Source organism: Alosa sapidissima, chromosome 12 (assembly GCF_018492685.1).
Source record: "Alosa sapidissima isolate fAloSap1 chromosome 12, fAloSap1.pri, whole genome shotgun sequence".
NCBI lineage: Eukaryota > Metazoa > Chordata > Actinopteri > Clupeiformes > Clupeidae > Alosa > Alosa sapidissima.
In genome coordinates this window covers 37,690,483-37,705,656 of record NC_055968.1, presented here as the reverse complement: position 1 = coordinate 37,705,656, position 15,174 = coordinate 37,690,483, and the positions used below count along the sequence as shown (strand labels likewise).

General features: G+C 47.5%; 1 protein-coding gene across 15 annotated transcripts in view; it reads right to left on the bottom strand.

The window, feature by feature from the left end:
• Positions 1 to 12,560: 12,560 nt before the first annotated feature.
• The window catches only part of mast3b (microtubule associated serine/threonine kinase 3b), a 142,383-nt gene continuing 139,769 nt past the window's right edge, over positions 12,561 to 15,174 (bottom strand). For 14 of the 15 annotated variants that reach the window (XM_042111771.1, XM_042111772.1, XM_042111774.1 and 11 more), the window contains one exon: positions 12,561 to 15,174. This exon is cut by the window's right edge and continues 1,880 nt beyond it. The gene's annotated coding sequence lies outside the window, so the exon portion shown is untranslated. The other variant, XR_006035326.1, reaches the window with a different exon arrangement.

Sequence of the window (15,174 nt, the reverse complement as noted above, 5' to 3'; positions counted from 1 at the left end):
GGAGCGAATGGTATCACCTAAGGAAGTGGTGTAAATAGAGAAAAGCAAGGGTCCTAATACTGATCCCTGAGGCACACCTGTGGTGAGGTCATGAGACTTAGATACCTGTCCCTGCCAAGACACGTTGAAAGAACGCTCTTTAAGGTAAGATTCAAACCAGTCAAGAGCTTTTCCAGAAATTCCCAGTTCAGATAGTATAGATAGGAGAATGTCATGGTTAACAGTATCAAAGGCTGCAGATAAATCTAGTAGAATTAATACTGATGACTGAGCAGAGGACTTAGCTACTCTCAATGCTTCAGTCACAGACAGAAGAGCAGTTTCAGTAGAATGACCACTCTTGAAACCAGACTGCATAGGGTCTAGTAGATTATTCTGATGAAGAAAGTCACAAACTTGCTTGAAGACCACTTTCTCCAAAACCTTTGACAAGAAAGGAAGAAGGGAGACAGGTCTGTAGTTCTTCACCTCAGTTGGATTAAGTGTAATTTTCTTTAGCAGAGGTGTAACCCTAGCCTGTTTAAAAGAATAAGGATATAATAAAGGATAGTAATAATATGGTTAACATAGTTAGCATGCTAGTTAGCTAAGTAATATGGTTAGCATAGTTAGCATGACTACTAAAAATGATTAGCTAGGTTAGCTAAGTCACATGGTTAACATAGTTAGCATAACTACTAAAAATGAAAACATTAGCTAAGTTATGTAACTTGGTTAACATTATTATCTTTGATAACATAGTTAGCATAACTGCTAGCAAACATTAGAGCCATTCCAACTGTCAGTTATCGTCAATTATCTACCTAAATAATTTAACTATATAAACTATCCACCTATTTAACTGTTCAGTCATTCCAACTATATTAAACCTCATCTACCTAGCAACCAATATAGTTTGTTTTTACTCTGTATGATATTTTACATCATATTTTTTGCATTTTCATGCACTGTATTTCCTTCAGGAAATGCTTTTCTAGTTATTTCAGTTCTACCTCAAATCTGATCACTGCAGACCCAAGCAGCAGCACAGCCTTGAAAGACGCACTTAGAATTTGATCAAGGCGGCTCTGGTTCTTCACTGGCGCGATTGGCTGGATGACCGCTCAATCAAATCAACAGACCTATTTGTGTCTCTCTGTGTGTGCGCGTTATCAGAGCCCGCCCTTTTTAGACATAAGGTTCCAACTCTTTACGTAAGCGTTTATTTCCATATATTTTACTTTCGTTTTAATCTGACAAAAAGTGTGGGGGATAGAATCGTGTTTCAGCAAAAGTGTGTACGTTATAACACCCACATCCCCCACGCTTGCTACGCCCTTGGTAGTTGCGTTACCCCCAACACTGACAATAACATAGACAGCAAATTAAGATATTTTTTCGTTTTGTGGAGCGGCACCGGTAGGCTATCAAAAGGAGATTTCGATTTTCGCTACCACCGTGTAGTCAAGCCTTAAGCCATACCCTTAATCGAGGTAATGTTTAATTACGATTTATTTTGTTATTGAATTCGTAGGCTGGGATTCCTCTCGGTAACAATTACGTTTAAAGGTAGCCTAGCCTCCTGCTTTTTCAGAAGGAGCGGCAGTCAGGCTACTGACAGAGCTATGTACAGTGGCAGAGCGACGCACAGTGGCTGAAAGTGGTACTAAAGCTTCACGCATCTTCACACTTCGTAATGCACGACTGAAGTGCCCATTTGAAAGCGATGCCCACTGTACAGCTCATGGCTAAGAGTTTGTCTATGTAGCCATAATTTTTATTTTCACAAACTGCTAAGCATGCATGTATTTAAGTGTCTTAAAAAAGTGTGCTTAAATTGGGCAATGCATAATTTCATAAACAGGCCAAATAGAAAATAAATGTTAAATATAGCCTAGATATAATATTAAAATTAGATGATGTAGTATTTTGGTCATGTTTTTTCATCAAATGTTCATACTGTAAAAAAGTTGAGTGGCTAGCCACAATGGTAGGTGGAAAAAAATATTGTATTTCCATCCCTGATACATACATACATTCATACACATATTCATATTTGTAAGTCTCAATCTGTCCACTTCTTTCCACAAAACTCACCAGAAGTCATCATTTAAGGGGTTATTTAAAAAAAAAAAAAATCTAACGGGGGGGGCATGCCCCCGGACCCCCTTACAATTGCTGAGCTACTACCTTTTTCAGGTGGGCAGGGCGGCCCTTTTCATGTCTGTGCCCAGGGGCTCAGTGGCTCATAATCCTTCCATGCCACAATCCTTCCAAACACTGCACCATGGTCTTGTTTTTTAAGTGTCAAATGTACAATCAATAAATTAATTGTACATTTTGAAGAAACTTTTCCATTCTATTAGGTTTTTTTTTTTTTTTTTACATAGGCCTAAATCAGGGATTATACATAGCAAAAGAGGGGGTGCAGACATTTTTTAAATTAGGTTTAGGGAAAAATGTAACGCACACGCACTATGACTTCACAAAATCTCACTCCAACCAAACATCCAGTCTGAGTCTGAGGATGTCCTAAAATGAACACCGTACTCGTGACGTAGCCTACATCGATAGCCAAACGACATCCCCCGGTCTTCTTTTCAGAAATAAATATTTGACCAGAAGATTGACACGCTCACATTAAAGAGACTTACAGTAGTTGTGCTGTTGCAGATATCGGCATCTGGCTAATAAATTGAAGTTAAATTGAAGAGCCTACTGTGTAACCTACTCAACGTAGGCTACAGACTGAGCGTGCTAGCTAACAGGATCAGAGCGCTTCTCATGTACCATTATAGTAGGGGGGCCTATGTGTCTAATTTGGGGGCTTGTGGGATTCGCATGTTAATTTTTGGAGAGTATTATATCTTTGTTGTAAAAAAAAACATGTCTCCATTTTTTTTAAGGTTTTGAAGGACCCAAATCAAAGGTCAAATTCAGAAAAGGTCAAATTTGGTGTTTTGTCCATAAACCTCACATTGCTGGTATTATAGCATAGGGTTTGGTGCCAAAAAGCAAAGATATTCTACAAGGTAGTGTGCAAAAGTGGACCACATAAACAATACAACATTATAAAACATTTTTTCAGAGCACAAAGTGCAGAGATCTCTGTTAAATCAAGTTTAATAGACTTTTACATAGTACCAGCTGAAGTCTGTAAGGCCTTCCGTAGCCTATGTAAGTGTGAAGAAAAGAAAGGGTAAAGGATCAGATAGACAAACAGACAGGTGTGTGTGTGTGTGTGTGTGTGTAAGAGAGAGAAAGAGAATGAGAGACACTACCAGCATGGACGGATTATGAACTTTCAGGCCCCTGGGCCCAGATGTATTAAGGCCCCCCCACTAATTGTTGTGGGGGACATTTTTTAAATTTATTTGATGTGATTTCCTGTATTCTGGTGCATTTGGGGGATGGCCAATACTTTATTTTAATCAGATTCATAGCCTATGTGTTGATATGATGTGTTGATATTGAGGCAATGATTCCATGCAATGGCTTGGGCCCTCTGACTCCTTGGGCCTCTGGGTTTTAGAATATCGAATAACTTGAAGCACATAGTGCTCTGTTCTTCATGGTTGGTGATATTAGTGACCTTCTAGCCTTCTACATTTGAGCAAGCACATTTTCATAGTTCATGGTGGCACAGTCTAGTTTCTGAGGTGTGTCTTTCTGTTAGTCAGGTGATGGCACACATATTCTAAAAGAAACAGATTTTGGGCTATGTATCCAGTGGCAGATATGTGAATCACTAGAGACATATGCCAAATTTCTTTTTTTTGTCCATGAGAGAGTATGGAGATGGGTATCACAGATCAGCCAACGATTACATTGTTACAGTGCAGTTATTTTACAACAGAACAAAGCAGTCTGGCACAGGAACTGCTACAAATCCACCTGTAACAGTGAGCATCTGCAGCATTCTAAGATTCGCTACTAGAAATCATGTGAAGCAGGCAGGATTCAATGTCTTCAGAAAAGACGCGGTAGACCATCTTCTGAACCTGCAGCAACACCTGCAACTGCATCAAGTCTATCTAGAGGGACACTTGTTCAGCAGCAGCTGCTGCCAGCATAGATAAGTGCTTCTTCTGTCAGAAGCAGACAAAAGAGCGTCTTCATGAGGTGTCCTCTTTCAATGCAGGCAACCAAACAAGAACTATAAGTATTTTGAAGTCAATGACTTTTAACAGGTAGCCAGTGTAAAGATGCTAGGATGGGGGAAATATGTCCATATTTTTTGTGTGTGTGAGCAGCTGCATTTTGTATACGCTGTTAGCTCTTTAGACAGGTATTATTACAGCCAGCATAATAGCATTGCAATAGCAATGCAATAGTCTATCCTTGAGATGACAAAACAATAATTTCTCGGCATCTGGTAAGGATAAGGACTTCCTTATCTTTGAAATGTTCCTTAAATGGTAAAATTAAGTTTTGGTGATCTGTTTTATGTGATTACTTAGTGCTAGGTCCTGGTCAATTATAACTCCTAGGTTTTTAACACTTGTGGATGAGGTCAGTGGAAGATCACTATATGTAGCCTGTGATGTGGATAGGATATCCCTCATCTTTTTAGAACCTAAAACCACTCCACATTTTACCATAATCTGGGTAGATGGTTTATTATGGACCTGTACAAATTGTTGACGGTTAGGAAGGTATGATCTGAACCAGTGTTTTTCGACCTTTTTTGTGCCACGGCACACTTTTGACACTTAAAATGTCCCACGGCACACTAACACTAATCCTGTGTGAAGAAAAAAATAAACATACCATAGCCTAAAATTTCAAATAATACACAGATACGGCCTTATTATGGCTTCTATGCAAGACCTGCTCAATAAAACAAGCGCCCTCTGTTTCATTTGTAGGTGACTATATCTAATTTAATTGTTGTTATGAACTGGATATGTGATGATTCTGTGAATACTGGATATGGGGCCCCCGTTGTACAATGCCTGCATACCACAAATAGTGCAATCATACAATCAATGAGGGCATGTGGTTATAAATTCTTTGATGCAACAGTTGCTTTTCTGGACCAGTGAGTGACATTTGGGTAATTTTCTGCGGCACACCTGATGATCTCTCACGGCACACTAGTGTGCCCCGGCACAGTGGTTGAAAAACACTGATCTAAACCATGCGAGTGCTGAGTCTTTGATGCCTATCAAATTTTCAAGCCTAAGTAGTATGTCATGGTCTATGGTGTCAAAGGTAGCGCTGAAGTCCAGGAAGACCAGTATCGATACAAGGCTAAGTTTTTTGAGGGAGGGCTTAATAACAGATGTCTTAAACGACTGCGGTACATGCCCTGATAGCATTGAATTATTTATAATCTAAAGCAAAACATTATCTAGGAAGGGGAGAGCAGTCTTAAGAAGGTGAGTAAGGTTTAAGGTTTAGACTAGTTGTAGATTTTGATGAGGAAATTGTGGAGGTGAGATCTAATATGTTGTGTATATGTAAATGAATTAAATGTTGTTTGAGGTCTCATCTGTGATTTTGCTATCTTTCAGCAATGGAGTATGTGTATTAGGTGAAACTGATTGGTTATTGATCTTATCTCCAATTGTTTGACATACAATCATACTGTTAAAAATAAGCAAATAACTGTTTTGTGAACTTTATTCAACATAGCCAGTGATTTAGGCGAAATGTATGGTGTTAATTATAGTGAAATATACAAATTCACAAAAATAGGGTTAAAACAGGTAAAAAAAAATGGAGACATAATTTTTCTCCATGTTCAATGACCTCTAAAGACAGTCCAACCACTCTCCAAAAATTAACATTTCAATCCCACAGAAACCACATAGGCCCCCTGACTATTAGCTTGAAAGGCAACCTTGGATACCGGAGATGTCACGAAATAGATCCCCATCTATCTAAGACAGAAAATACTATTCCAAGATGAACTTGCAACCATCAGGACGGGGCTAAATGGAGCAAACTTCAGTATAGTCACTGTTGCTGTACCCATGCCTGACCTGCTCTGACAGAGTACTTAATCAATAACGTTATTGCTACCTTAGTTAAGTTAGTTACGCCATCAACACCTTAAACATTTCGTCAAATTAGCTTGATGTAGCTACATGCTATTTAACTAGCTTCAGTAGCCTAGATCAACATTGATCCCCGCAGCCCATTAGTAGCTTGTAACTTCCTAAACTTGTTTAAACTTTTCAACGTTATATTACGTAACATGAAAGTGTGCAGTGAATTTTTGATCCAATAAGTAAAAAATAAGTTAGCAGAATACACGTTTTGCCTTTACTCCTGTCTGAGACAGAACATTCTTACCGTTTCTTTTTATTTCCAGAATGTCCCTTTTCCTGTTTTAACGTTACTCGAAGAATTGTATTGTCCGGGAACATGGCAAAGTGCAGGCGTATACAGAGGACTTGAAAAGTTGTACGAGTTCACTTGGTGGTGGTCCAATATTCTTTGCACTGTACAACCGGTCAGCATAAACACTGTAACGTTAGGGCTTGACAGGAAATCAATGTCCATATTTTAAGAATGTGTGATGAAATCATTTGGTGCAAATCTTCAATTCATGTAATACAAATCAGTAAAAATACACTAATTGGAGAAGTGACTAATTCCAGAATATGAGGAAATTATGACCATTATTTGCCGCTAACCACCTTAGTTGTGCTAGACAAAATATTGTAATGATCTGAGCCTAGCTATTGATGACTGTGCTCCCATAATGCTGTGCAGTGTATGTGTGTGTAATGTTGATGTTGGTTTTAGTATGAGTAATTGCGTTTACCTTGTCATGTATGTGTTAGCTGGTATAGTCTTTCTTTATGTTGTACCTCATGTGTTTACCCCGTGTATTGTATGTGACTACCCTGTTTGTGTATCGTGCTTGTTTAATTGACCTCCTTTGTTTTGCCTGTGTAATGACGTTCGTGTGTTTTGGTGCGTAACCAATAAAGACCATTTTGAGACAACCTTGCAGTTTGTTACATTGGTGTCAGAAGTGGGATGACGACCTCTACTGGACGGGAGGAGAAAGCTGCAACTGATGCCCTGGCGATGATGAGTTTCCTGCCAAGACGGCTCTTCGACAGCGCGCTCGCCCATGGCCACCTGCTGGGCCCAGCAGACGGAGCCAGCCTGCAGCGTGACCGTGACGAAGAGACCCGCCCCCGGCCACAGGAGGGAACGAACCGGGCTGATGGCAGCATCCCGCCACTTGAACCCGCTCCACACGGGAGCGATGGAAACCGGCCGGTCCCCGGTGCGACGGCGGCGGTAGAAGGGCGCCCCAGCGTAAAGTTGCCCCACTACAATGGCGAAAGGCCGCTGGCGACATACCTGGTACAGGTCCGGCTGGCAGCCGAGCTGAATGGCTGGTCGGCGGAGAGAACGGGCGTACAGGTGGCGTTGGCTCTGGAGGGGGAAGCACTACAAGTATTAGAAGACCTGCCACCGGCGTAGCAAGTAAGCTGGACCGCAATCGAAGCAGCTCTGCAACGACGATTCGGCCAGAGAATCTTCATCAGCGATGCCAGAGAACAACTCGCGGAAGTTCGCGGCTGACCTGCAGCTGTATGCCCGGCGGGGCTACCCAACTACCCAGCCAGGGTCTACATGAAGAGATGGCACTGGAAGCGTTCGTGCGAGGCATCCACCCAGAGCGGCTAAAAGAACACCTTCGCCTGAGCGCCCCCAGCTCGCTGTCCGTGGCGCTCGCGGAAGCCGAACGGGTGGAAAACATCTTCTGCACAACAGAGTCGAGGCATTGCGTACGCCAGACATCGATGGAGGAAGACGGGGAGGAACTGGAGGTGACCACGACCACGGCACAGCCACCACAACGCCGCCCACGCGAGTGGAAGAGGCCGGCCAGCAGGGACGGATGCCACCGGTGTGGCGAGCCGGGACACATCGCGTGGTACTGCCCAGCCCTGGCACCCCTCACGCTCGCGCCCCAGTTACTAGAAGAAGGTGGCACGGCGGGAGGGGCTATGGACTGCATACGGCTCGGCCGGCTCGTCCAAACCAGAGGACTGTATGTGGACTGCACGCTAGATGGGACTCGGTGTCGCGCTTTGATCGATACTGGCTCCACCATCTCGCTTGTGCGCCCCGGTCTCTTACCCGGCACGCTGGTAGCCAGACCCAGAGGCTGGGAAAAGACAAAAACGCGCATCACAACAGTTACCGGAGAGCGAGCGGAACTGTATTGACAAAAAGTGGTGTGCGTGTGCATCAACGGTGAGACGGCGAGCCGCCGGCTTTGGTTGGCTAGCATTCAGGATGACTGCATTCACGGCCTGGACGTGCTCGAGAAATGGGGGGCTGTGGTGGACATTTGCCGGTTCACACTACACTTGGGGACGAGCAGCGTAGTGTTGCACACGGCGGGGAAAACAGCATGAAGTGCGGAGAGCTGGCGCAACGAAGAACTCTCCAACTCGCTCCACACAAGTCCGCAGGAAGCGAACTCGCAAAGAGTACTCGTCATCCCAGACTCCGCCCCTCCCCACACAAGCCCGTGAAACTCAAGCCCACGAAAACAACAGGTCTCATCCAGGTCCGCTTGCTGAGTCTCTGCCCCTCCCCACACAAGCCCGCGAAACTCAAGCCCGCGAAAACAACAGGTCTCATCCAGGTCCGCTCGCTGAGGCCGCCACTGCTCAGCTCACGCCCACCAGGGAGGAGCCAAGAGAGCGGGTTGAGCCAACACCACTCTCCGCTCAGAGAGCGCTGTCCTCTGTAGAGACAAGGCAAGCCGTAAATGAACTCTGCACTCGTAGCTGTGAGGGGCTGAGTGAAGCACAGGGTAGCCAGGTGCGGAGACTACTAGCAGCGTACACCGACATCTTCGCCGCAAGAGATGAGGACTGCACCCGAACGAGCCTGGTCCAACACGATATCGACACCGGAAATGCCCGGCCCATTCGACTTCAGCCTCATCGCTTACCGTTCGCCAAACGACAAGCAGCTGAAGAAAAGATCAAGGAAATGGCCGCGGCAGGAGTGATAGAGCCAAGCAGTAGTCCCTGGGCTGCGCCGGCTGTACTCGTCCGGAAGAAGAACAGCTCGTGGCGGTTCTGTGTTGACTACAGGCGCCTCAACCAGGTAACCCGGAAAGACTCCTACCTGCTCCCCCGCATTGACGATGCGCTGGACAGCATTGCCGGCTCCTGCTGGTTTAGCTCGCTGGACTTACGCAGTGGCTACTGGCAGATTGAGCTAGCCCCGGAAGCTCGGCCGAAGACAGCGTTTACCATCGGGCAAGGGCTGTGGCAGTTCCGGGTACTTCCATTCGGCCTATGCAACGGGCCAGCAAACTTTGAGCGGCTGATGGAGCATGTCCTGGCGGGCATTCCACGAACATGCTGCGTGGTTTACCTGGACGACATCCTGTGTCATGCAACAGACTTCACCGGTGCCATAGGACATCTGGAAAAGGTGTTCGACGCCATATGGGGTGCTGGGCTCAAGCTGCACCCGAAAAAGTGCCACCTGTTCCGGAGGCAAACCGGATTCCTGGGCCATGTCGTGGGGGCCGCCGGAGTGGCCACCGACCCAGCTAAGGTGGAGACGGTGAGACGTTGGCCTGTTCCACACGACGGTGCTGAGCTGCGGAGCTTCCTGGGCCTGGCGTCATATTACAGGCGCTTCATTCGGGACTTTGCTACAGTCGCCAGTCTGCTGCATCGATTGACGCACAAAGGGCAGCTCTTCGAGTGGACACGAGAGTGCGACGCGGCATTCCGGCGGCTGCGGAGGGCGCTATGCGAGGCCCCGGTGCTCGCCTTCCCTGACCCTCGACTGCCGTTTATCCTGGACACCGACGCCAGCGACGTGGGCGTCGGCGCCGTCCTCTCACAAGCAGGCGAGCAGGGCGAGCAAGTGGTCACATACTTCAGCCGCTCACTGGACCGAGCGGAGAAGAATTACTGCGTGACACGCAGAGAACTGTTGGCTGTGGTGGTGGCAGTGCGCCATTTCCGAACCTACCTCTACGGCAAACGGTTCCTGCTGAGAACGGACCACGCGTCGCTCACCTGGCTGCTGAACTTCAAAGAACCAGAGGGCCAGCTGGCTCGCTGGTTGGAGGCGCTCCAGGACTACGACATGGAGATTCGACACCGGGCGGGTCGCCTTCACGGCAACGCGGACGCCCTGTCCAGGCGTCCGTGTGCAGCAGACCAGTGCCAACACTGCCACCGGAGAGGAGCCTGGCCGCGGCTCAACCGGAGCCCGCTCGTCGGCTACAGGCTGCATCACCGCTGGCAGAGAGAGAGAGAGTCGCTGTTTTCAACGCTAGCCAGCGTCGCGCCAACGAGAGGGTCAACACTCGCCAACAGCACGCCATTGAGGGAGCCAACGCTCGTCAGCAGCACGCCAGCGAGAGACTCAACGCTCGCCAGCGCCGCGCCATCAAGAGAGCCACCGCTCGCCAGCTTCACGCCAGCGAGAGAGTCAACGCTCGCCAACAGCACCCCCGAGGTCGTCTCGCCACCTTCCGCTACCAGCTACAGTGATCGAGAGACCGGAGACAACGCACCGCAGCCCAACGCCACAACGCAGCACTGCAGAGCGGCAGCTGGGGCCACGGACACGCAGTCGCCGGTGGACGTGATGTCGAGGGAGGAGATCCGGAAGGCGCAATCGGAAGATGCCACGCTCGGCCGAGTGTGGTCATGGATCGAAGCCGGTCAGCGACCGCCATGGACTGACGTATCAGCACTCGATCCAGAGACCAAAGCGATTTATTCACAGTGGCTGGGAATAGTAGCACGTCAAGGACTGTTGTATAGACACTGGCGAGCTCCCGATAGGCAATCTGACATTTTCCAGTTGCTGGTTCCTGCTGGATTACGAGCCTGTGTACTGGAACATGTGCATGGGGCAGTGGGGGCGGCTCATTTCGGCATTGCAAAGACTCTTCGCCGGCTGAGAGGCCACTTCTATTGGCCGGGATGCAGGCTGGACGTTGAACTGCATGTTCACTGCTGTGACGCCTGCACAGCGAAGAAGGGCCCCACGCGACGCTCGCACGCTCCGCTGCAGCAATACGCAGTCGGGGCTCCCATGGAGCGGGTAGCCGTCGATGCCATGGGCCCACTGCCAGTCACAGAGCGGGGAAATCGCTACGTGCTCGTGGCCATGGACTATTTCAAGTGGCCGGAGGCGTATGCGGTGCCAGATCAGAGTGCTCACACGACAGTGGACAGACTGGTCACTGAGATGTTCTGCCGGTTCGGGGCACCGGAAGAGCTCCACAGCGACCAAGGGCGGAATTTCGAGGCAGAGGTGTTTGCTGAGGTTTGCGAGCGCATGGGCATCCGGAAAACGAGAACGACACCTCTGCATCCACAAAGCGACGGGCTGGTGGAACGGTTTAACCGGACGCTAGCAGTGCAGCTGGCCATATTGGCCGACCGCCGACAAAAGGACTGGGACTTACACTTGCCCCTGGTGCTCTGGGCATATCGCACAGTGGTGCAAGAGTCAACGAAATGCACACCGGCAGCTCTGATGTTCGGGCGATAGCTACGCACGCCAGTGGACTTGGTGTTCGGTTCGCCTCCGGAAGCTGAGATTGGAGGTAAGCCAGGGCTGGAATACTACAAGCAGCTACGCGAGAGACTGAAAGGAGTACACGAGTTGGCCAGGCAGGCTATGAGTGAAGCTGGAATACGTCAAAAGCGAGCTTACGATACGCGCTGTCCCGGCCAGGAGTTACAGCCCGGCGATAAAGTTTGGGTGTACTGCCCGGAGAGAAAGAAAGGCATTTCCCCTAAACTCACTAGTCAGTGGGTAGGACCGTGCGATGTCTTAGAGAAGCTGTCTGATGTGGTCTATCGTGTGAGACTGATTAAGCGTCGGAGAGTTGTGGCTCTCCACCGTGATCGACTGGCCCCGTATCGACCCCTGGCCTCAGCTGAGGGTCGTGGAGACTTTGACACTGACTCTGTGGAACCTGGTGACAATGGAGCTGTGGCTCTAACACCGATCACCGTGCAGCCTTCACCGGAAGTCACCGCCGCGATAGCGGGGCGCCCACAACGCCAGCGTCGCGTCCCAGCCAGGCTCATGGACTGACGTAGGGTAAGACTTGAGTCAAGGGGACATGGACTAAGTCTCGGGGGGGCTGTGTAATGATCTGAGCCTAGCTATTGATGACTGTGCTCCCATAATGCTGTGCAGTGTATGTGTAATGTTGATGTTGGTTTTAGTATGAGTAATTGCATTTACCTGGTCATGTATGTGTTAGCTGGTATAGTCTTTCTTTATGTTGTACCTCATGTGTTTACCCCGTGTATTGTATGTGACTACCCTGTTTGTGTATCGTGCTTGTTTAATTGACCTCCTTTGTTTTGCCTGTGTAATGACGTTCGTGTGTTTTGGTGCGTAACCAATAAAGACCATTTTGAGACAACCTTACAGTTTGTTACAATATGTTTCATCCCAACTGTAAGGTGTCAGTTGTAGTTGGTGCTGGATTCATCTTTTAAATTCTGTCTTTTCTTTTAACGGTGAAACACTTTAAGGTACAAATTATAAATTACTTACTTACTAACTGAATACAAGAAAGGCACACGGAGAGTTTGCACCATACCAAAGCCATGGGTATAGTTTATTATAAAAACACTGATGACCTGTAAATCATACAGAATAAATACATTTTTGCACAGAATTTTCACTGTTCTGGAAGTCCACTAATCGAATAATTTATCAGCAAACAAATAGCATTGAACCCTCAGGTACAGAGTTAACATGGGGGATGTCTGAGCAGCAGCGGTTAGCTTGGTGATTGTCGTTTTAAAAACCCAGTGATACTAAAATGTCAGATGAATCCCTTCTGACAGACACAAACAACAAAGACATGGCACATGAACTTCATCAAATACCAGTTTTCCAGAGTGTAAGATGCAACAAGAACCACTAAGGGTGAGACGAGCCCCAGGTACAGATGTGGAGGACAACTAGGGGTGTGAGACGAGCCCCAGGTACAGATGTGGAGGACAACTAGGGGTGAGACGAACCCCAGCCTGCTGATGGAGGTACGGATGCTGAGGTTGATGATGGGGCAGCTACTAGCACGAGGTGATGGAAACAAAGGGTGCAAATGCTGTGAGAAGGACCACTTCCCAGATTACTCTCCACATTGATGCATCTTACACTAACAGACAGCAGGTAAAAAGATTTCAAATCAAAACTGGTGAGGGAACTTTTAAGAGAGGACTGTACCAAATAAGAGGACTTTAACAAACGGATGATTGAAGCTATAAAAGTTTGCACTGCGAGTGTGAAGAGGTCAGGAAATGTGGGGGCTCAACGCTGGAAATGTGGGGCTCAACCCTGTGTGGGGCTCAACGCTGTGTGGGGCTCAATGCTGTGGGCTCAACGCTGGAAATGTGGGTGCTCAACGCTGGAAATGTGTGGGCTCAACGCTGGTTCCGATCATTGACAGGAGACAGGCGACACAAGAACATAAGCTGGACCTTCTGCCCACTAAGCCATACAACCGTGTGTGTGTGTGTGTATGGCTGTGTGTGTGTTTGTGTGTACAGGTGTGTATGGCTGTTTGTGTGTGTAAAAGGTGTGTATGGCTGTGTGTGTGTGTGTGTGTACAGGTGTGTATGGCTGTGTGTGTGTGTGTGTGTGTGTGTACAGGTGTGTATGGCTGTGTGCCCATATGATCATGCTGCATGCAATTTAGAACATCCTGAAAAGAGAACAATGCCGTGAGGCATGCCAACGTAAGAAAGACACCTCTAGAAGCCGAGAAGTTTACAGTGGCCTTGGAGAGCCAGTAGTAAACAAACAAACAAAAACAATATTTCCAAAAGGAGAGTAGCGTTGGGATGCACCGTCAAGTACAAGTACAAAAACACTGCTTCTCTTAGTCTGTTTAAGGGAGATTGACTCCCTCCACACACACAAAAACACAAATGTAAACATGTTTCACAAACAGTCACAGAACAGGTCTGCTTCATACATCTCTCTTCCCCCTTCTCCAGGGTCAGACAGTTCCAGGCTTCACATCCTATGAAGTAACACAGAATAAAAGCCACAATGCTTTGGTTACATCGCCATTAAAACTCATTCAAATGTTCAGAGAAAACAGTACAGGAGTACAGAACTACCATAGAAGTAAGGAAGTACCGTTTGTTAGAGGAAGGGGACCCTGCTGAACTACCATAGAAGTCAGGAAGTAGCGCTTGTTAGAGGAAGGGGCGTTGCTGGAGCAGTACGCTGCATGCCCGCTGCAAGACTGTAAAATAGACTTGGCATATCTACGGTGAACTCTATAGTGAAAACAAATAAAGAAAAAAAAAAAAATACAGCCAAAAGGCCAATTGATTATCATCAAACCCCCATTCCAGTGCAACACAGTCATCCATATAAAGTCCACCTATCCACCACAAAAGCATCTTCAAGTTTGCAATGCATCAAAAGGTCACATGAAATAACACTTGTATCAAAATGTACAGGACTTCATACATTAAAAAATAAACTAACAAAAGGATTCATCATGTCAGATACAAATAGGGAGCCCTGGATTCAGAGAGAACTAAACGCCCAACGCCCAGTAAATGGCCCAGTAAACACCCCTTCAGACGGCTTCTAAACACCCCAGAAAACGCCCCTTCAGACGGTTTCTAAACACCCCAGAAAACGGCCCTTCAGACGGCTTCTAAACACCCCAGAAAACGCCCCTTCAGACGGCTTCTAAACACCACAGAAAACGGCACTTCAGACGGTTTCTTAACACCCCAGAAAACACCCCAGAAAACGGCCCTTCAGACGGCTTCTAAACACCCCAGAAAACGCCCCTTCAGACGGCTTCTAAACACCACAGAAAACGGCACTTCAGACGGTTTCTTAACACCCCAGAAAACACCCCAGAAAACGGCCCTTCAGACGGCTTCTAAACACCCCAGAAAACGGCCCTTCAGACGGGTTCTTAACACCCCAGAAAACGGCCCTTCAGACGGTTTCTTAACACCCCAGAAAACGCCCCTTCAGACGGGTTCTAAACACCCCAGAAAACGGCCCTTCAGACGGGTTCTTTCCTTCCCTCGGCAGGAGAGAGCGTGCAGAGAGCGTGCAGCATGGTCAGGGCAGTCTTGCCCACATGTAAACATTAACCCGTGGAAAACGAAGGAAGCCATGACGACGAGCAGGTTGCCCCGGACACACCCCGGAGGGGAGGGGCTT